At 29.5% G+C, this 7810-nt stretch overlaps 1 long non-coding RNA gene across 1 annotated transcript; it reads left to right on the plus strand.

Annotated features, from left to right (window-relative positions):
* Positions 1 to 780: 780 nt before the first annotated feature.
* LOC125043334 lies at positions 781 to 5020 on the plus strand. The gene is made up of 4 exons (XR_007116413.1): positions 781 to 956; positions 2271 to 2428; positions 3114 to 3201; positions 3561 to 5020. It is a non-coding gene; the product is annotated as an uncharacterized LOC125043334 (long non-coding RNA).
* Positions 5021 to 7810: the final 2790 nt, after the last annotated feature.

The following is a 7810-nucleotide window of genomic DNA, read 5'->3' on the forward strand; positions in this document are numbered from 1 at the left end:
GCAGTGAGGACATTGAGGTCACATAGAGCTTTACGTACCTTTGTTGTGTAGTTCATGACTCCGGCCTGTCAGACCAGAAGTCAGTTGACGGATTGGCCTAGTAGTTGGGGTCATGAACTCTATCGACAAGAGCAATTGGAGATGCCGGTACCTGTGCAGAAGGACCAAGCTCTTCAAGGCCCTGATATTTCAGTTTTACAATACAATAGTGAAACCTGAACACTATTGAATCGAATCTTGATGCCTTTTGAAACAGGTCCTTGCTCCAGATCATGGGGTACAGTTGGCGGGACCATGTGTCCAACCAATGTTTATACCGTAAAACTGGTACATGACCTGTTACTTGCACAATTCGCAATAGCCAACTCAGACTATACGGGCACCTGGCTCGCATCCCACAGAATGATCCTGCCCACTAGGTTGTTTCTGTTTGAGACAACTCTGGGTGGAGGAGGCCCTTGGGACAACCTAGGAAGTCATGGTTTGGGTAGATTGATCACTCCTGTCAGAAAGAGTTACAGATGGACCCCTGCCTGTATATATATATATATGTATATATATGTATATATATGAATATATATGTATATATGTATACACACACACACACATATATATATATATATATATATATATATATGTATGTATATCTGTGTGTGTGTGTATATATATATATATATATATATATATATATATATATATATATAGAGAGAGAGAGAGAGAGAGAGAGAGAGAGAGAGAGAGAGAGAGAGAGAAGGCTAACGGGGAGCAACATGAAACATATTCCCGCAACATCACTGAGGAAGGACATCACTCCTATCAAGCCATTCACAGATCCTCTGCTAACCTTTGTCTCTACCCTGGCAATAGAGGAGTTCAGTCTCTTTCGTACACACAGTTACCCCGGCTCTCAGGCTCGTCTTCTATGAAATAAACAAGACAACACCTCCATTTGTTGAGTAAGTAGGAATCCTAAACGACGCCCTGGCATATATTGTTCGTCTGTTGAAATAGAGGGAAATTTAATGATGGACTTTGCAAGTATTTTTTATTTTTATTTTTTTATGGGTTTGCTCTCTCTGATATTTTGATAAACAGACGAATCGACAGGTTGAAATTACCATTAAATTGATTTATGCAAAAGCACATGCCTTAGATTTCTCTGAAAAATAGATACTTGCTAGATATGAAACCTGTATATTTAAGCTTGGCATAATCTTATGTAACCTGACCTTGAACCAATTGCACAGTTACGTAACGGTCAAAGCATGGCATTCTAGTTCTCAGTTGTGTGGTTGCCGGTTCAAATATATTAATTCTAAAATATGTGTCTAGTTGAAGTGCTCTTCCTTACTTATTTACACTTAATACTAATGTATAACTTTTGCATTACTATTAACTTGTGCCAATCTGCATTCACCCGTTTTGAAACGTTTATTTTTACCATTCTACAATTTATGATTCAATGAAACTTTAAAATTATGATTGTTAAGTAATATACTTTAGGTTTTAGGTTTCCTTATGGTATAAAATCGTCGTTGTCATTTCGCGAACAGTTAAATGTTTCCAATTCAGTAATGTGGCTAACCGTACACAAACAAATGTAAGCCACGATATACATTGCTGAAATATATGCTTTATCGTTACTCTAAGTACATTTTCTAATTTCCTGTATCGAAAGTTATCTGTATGACAGTATCTCGCAACTGTTTCAAGGTTAAGTAGATAAACATATGGACTCATCTCCATATTTTTTTCAATTATGCAAGCCGTTCACAGCAGTGCTTCTCTTTTCCTCCTTGAAAGTGATTACTCAGGCAAGTTCTTATGAAGTTAGTACGATAAAAGTAAGAATAAGAATTTAACGTTACATTCTGAATCACAATGAAGACAGAGGAAGATATTGGCATTTTTCTCTCTAGCTACACTTGTTGCTAGCAATGTCTGTCTAGTCACGGTTGCAATGATTATGTGCAACCAGAGGACTCACGAGGACTGGTCGTGCTTATATCTATTATTATTTAATTCCCTTCCATTCCTTCTAGAAATTTTCGAGGAAGTGATTGTTTGGCCATAAAATAAAGAATATTGTGTGTGTATGTGTGTGTGTGTGTGTGTGTGTGTGTGTGTGTGTGTGTGTGTGTGTGTGTGTGTGTGTGTGTGTGTGTGTGTGTGTGTGTGTGTGTGTTGCTAATGAGTAATATAGTTTACGGAAAGTACTAATTATTTTCATTATCTTTAAGAATGCTAACTAATATATCATGGCCTCTCAGATTCTACACAGAAATCGTGATGGAAGCAAACATTAAGTGAAGAAGACTCAAACTGAAGAGTTTTACGAACCTTACACAACGAGCTATGAGGTCGTCCTCGGCACTAGCCAACCATTGCTCGAGGATTACTTCACTTACGCCCTTAGACACCTCTTCAGGTAATGCAGTTATTCATGGAAAGCTATTTTGGCTGTCGTGTGTGTGTGTGTATGTGTGTGTGTGTGTGTGTGTGTGTGTGTGTGTGTGTGTGTGTGTGTGTGTGTGTGTGTGAGAGAGAGAGAGAGAGAGAGAGAGAGAGAGAGAGAGAGAGAGAGAGAGAGAGAGAGAGAGAGAGAGACGGTAACAGAGAGCCCCAAGTCACGTTAAGTCACGTTGATAGCCGGTGCCCCTCAAGGGTTGCTGACCTGGCATAACCGGTCAAACCGTGTGGTTCATGTGATGCATCTTATGCTGGACATGTAAACAACTCTCACACATACACTCAAGTACATTCCAAACGATATAAACTTCACTCTCTCGTCTTTAATTCATATGTCTGTAATTATATGAGTATGTGTGTAATAGTCTATGTTTGTAGTTCAATTTGGTCTTACGACGCAAATGAATGGTCAATCCGAGAAAAACAAAACAAAAAAAACAACAACATCAAATACGGATAGAGACAAACTTAGGTAAGTTTCAATGAAATTAATATAGAACCAACACATGACTCGTTCGACCCATAAAACAAAAACGTAAGTTGAATAAACAAACAAACAGTTAGAATCCTTTAAGGTACTTAACAACATATACTGATCGAAACATTAAAGACAAAAACAAAACAAAAATCTCCATTGCCTACAGAAAAGTACCGGTTTTACGAACGTGTTACGGGGAGCGAAACGGCGAAAGGTGGCTCAGGGAGATGTCTCACGAAAAAACCGACTTCCAGGTAGGTGATAACTATTTGGAGATTTGTCAGTGCAAATTTAGGTACCACACTATTCCAAAATATCACGTGAACCCTATGAGAATGTACGTCTTCAGTTTTACTTTCCGTTTGTTTTGCTTGCCCTGTGTCGTTAAGTGAGCATTTCTTCTGAATTTAGTTTGTGTCTGAGCTCATAATTACTCTTTATCATAACGGGATAATAATGAATAATTACTTAAAAAAATTTTTTGTCGCATCTGACGGAAAACATCACATATCTAATGAAATCTTTATTAATACGAGTATTTACGCTACGGCATCAAAGTGTATGCATGACCAACCTTTTATCAGAGATGCTAATTATATTTCTTTTTATTTAGGTGATTGAAAATGTTACAAAAGAAGATGTACAACAAAGAACTGCATCGGTACAGCTTTGACAAGAAGAACGGTTCTCTGTGGTGAGTCAAACTATTACGAGGAAGTGTGGGTGACAGCGTGCAAGAGTATCCTCACGTGTACACTGTTTATTGGAATCCATCACGTTATCACCGATGGCTTCCTCGTCCAAGTCCTCCGACTTAGTGATGAACAACTTGCAGTCTTCGTGTCACCTGAGAAGACAGATGCGATAATAAATGAGAAAGTGGAAGCATTGCGGGCTAACTCCGAACTTCTACTCCGTCAAATAAAGAGTTTCAAGCTTGGCAGCAGAAGTCGCTCTTCAAATCGACCTACAAGATAAATGAAGACACGACACTTACAACGAGCTTCGAAACCATAGATTTTGACTATGACACCACAGCCTCTTTCCTTAAGCGGTGTCGTGCTGAAGGCGTTACTGTCAACTCAGCTTATACGGCCATCGCTAACCTAGCTATGAGGGATCTCCTAATAGATGGAGGCCTTGGGAAGGACACGTACAATATCCGCAGCGACCACGCCTTCAATGCTCGTAGGTACTGGGGAGAAGACTCTGGTGGTGAATACCTGGGGTGTCACGTGATGCCACTCGTGCCTGTGACGGTCAAAACGCCCAGAAACGCCCGCGAAAATATCTGGAACTACGTAAGACTAACGAATCGTGAACTCAGAAGATTACGACAGATGCTGCATTAAAAGAAGAAGCAATTAAGAAATGCGTACCCGAGTACTCTGGTGTTTTTGAATTTGATTATACTGTCTCCAACATGGGAGACGTAACACATTTGGTAATGAAAGGTAGTCAAAATGTACAGCCGATTCATATCTTTAGTTCCGCCGCTATACACAATGTCCCTGCTACTTTCTGCCATTTCGTCTATACTTTTCGTAGTCGTCTTGCCGTCAACATTTTGTACAGCACAGAACGCATTAAACCAGAGACAGCAAAACAGTGTGGTCAGTGGATATTCAAATATCTGCATGCATCACTTTGTGAGTCTGAATGAAAGTGACTGAAGAATCTACGAAGGTATTCTTTAAGGCAGAGGGATGTTTTGCCGGACTGGGGTTATGGTGAATGCTAAAAGAAAGTATGAGACGTTCCTGTTCTTCAGGAGTGTTTTCGGGAAGACTTGTGATTAAAGCAGAGAGTGGGGACAGTTAATGTTGTTTCCGTAATATACATATTCAGTGACTAAAGTGACTTCTTGTGAATAAGTGAGGACATGGCCCATGGTTATACTGTACAAGCAGGTTTAAATTCACTGGGCACTTACCCACACAACTCATAATTTTACCATGTTTGCAAATACTTGTAAGCTCTGTGTGTAAGTTCCTTTGTGAAATATTTTGTGAATTATTTTGTTATTAACCTTTCCAAAATACTATAATTATATTACCTTTTTAATATACCTCATGAAGCTAGAATAAACATTTAGCCCTTTATCATATTTATAATTTTATTTATCTTCACTTAAGGCCTTCTTTATAGCATCTAGCACTTTGATACATCCTCAGCTATGTTTTCCCTTTATTCGAACATTATTAGAACACGTTGAAACAACTTTCCAGCTTGTATCAGTTTGATGCCTCTACTTTGATTCAAGATGATACATTCCAGCCAGCCAATCAGAACGCGATGATGTTCAGATATATTTCGTGAAGTCTTAGACTGAGATTTATATTTTCATTCTGTGCCTTTTTAGCAGTACATCACTAACATATTCACTCTACATTGGTAAAATCTGGTCAATCATGAACGTCGCTGGAATGACTGGGCAAGAATTTCTAACGTCCGATTAATGTGACGTGGTAATCCAAACGATTATTCATTCTCCATATATCAATGATGCCTTGGATGTTATGTGTATTACGTTTTAAACCATTTTTACACGCGTTTTATTACAAACTAGTTTCTAAATACTACGTATATGGCTAAATGAAGAGTTACAAAATAAAATGCGAGTGCTTGGCATTACAGTTTCAATTCGGCGATGGTCGCGCATGCGTGTTGACGTCCCGAGTGGACAGGTGTGTGCTGAGCTTAAACTTGAAATCACTTACAATTCGGCTGCAAAAAATGTCAACTGCTTGCAAAAAAAAAAAATGTAAAGAAGGACGCTGTAGATAAGGCCTTAACTTCCACTTTCCGTTTGAAGAACAATGAATGTAATAAGAAAAAGATAAAAATGTCTTGTCCGAAGCTGAGAAATTCATTTGAGTTTCCACAGCCCTGCATAGCGAAGGGTGGTTTGTATGAACAATTTAAGTTGGAAAGTAGTCGCGTACTATTTTTTATTTAATTTGAAGCTTCCACAGTGTTCTGCTAGTAAGACAAAAAACAGCGTATTAGTTTCTCTATATATATATATATATATATATATATATATATATATATATATATATATATATATATATATATATATATATATATATATATATATATATATATATATATATATATATATATATATATATATATATATATATATATATATATATATATATATATATATATATATATATATATATATATATATATATATATATATATATATATATATATATATATATATATATATATATATATATATATATATATATATATATATATATATATATATATATATATATATATATATATATATATATATATATATATATATATATATATATATATATATATATATATATATATATATATATATATATATATATATATATATATATATATATATATATATATATATATATATATATATATATATATATATATATATATATATATATATATATATATATATATATATATATATATATATATATATATATATATATATATATATATATATATATATATATATATATATATATATATATATATATATATATATATATATATATATATATATATATATATATATATATATATATATATATATATATATATATATATATATATATATATATATATATATATATATATATATATATATATATATATATATATATATATATATATATATATATATATATATATATATATATATATATATATATATATATATATATATATATATATATATATATATATATATATATATATATATATATATATATATATATATATATATATATATATATATATATATATATATATATATATATATATATATATATATATATATATATATATATATATATATATATATATATATATATATATATATATATATATATATATATATATATATATATATATATATATATATATATATATATATATATATATATATATATATATATATATATATATATATATATATATATATATATATATATATATATATATATATATATATATATATATATATATATATATATATATATATATATATATATATATATATATATATATATATATATATATATATATATATATATATATATATATATATATATATATATATATATATATATATATATATATATATATATATATATATATATATATATATATATATATATATATATATATATATATATATATATATATATATATATATATATATATATATATATATATATATATATATATATATATATATATATATATATATATATATATATATATATATATATATATATATATATATATATATATATATATATATATATATATATATATATATATATATATATATATATATATATATATATATATATATATATATATATATATATATATATATATATATATATATATATATATATATATATATATATATATATATATATATATATATATATATATATATATATATATATATATATATATATATATATATATATATATATATATATATATATATATATATATATATATATATATATATATATATATATATATATATATATATATATATATATATATATATATATATATATATATATATATATATATATATATATATATATATATATATATATATATATATATATATATATATATATATATATATATATATATATATATATATATATATATATATATATATATATATATATATATATATATATATATATATATATATATATATATATATATATATATATATATATATATATATATATATATATATATATATATATATATATATATATATATATATATATATATATATATATATATATATATATATATATA

Source organism: Penaeus chinensis, chromosome 33 (genome assembly GCF_019202785.1).
Source record: "Penaeus chinensis breed Huanghai No. 1 chromosome 33, ASM1920278v2, whole genome shotgun sequence".
Classification (NCBI taxonomy): domain Eukaryota; kingdom Metazoa; phylum Arthropoda; class Malacostraca; order Decapoda; family Penaeidae; genus Penaeus; species Penaeus chinensis.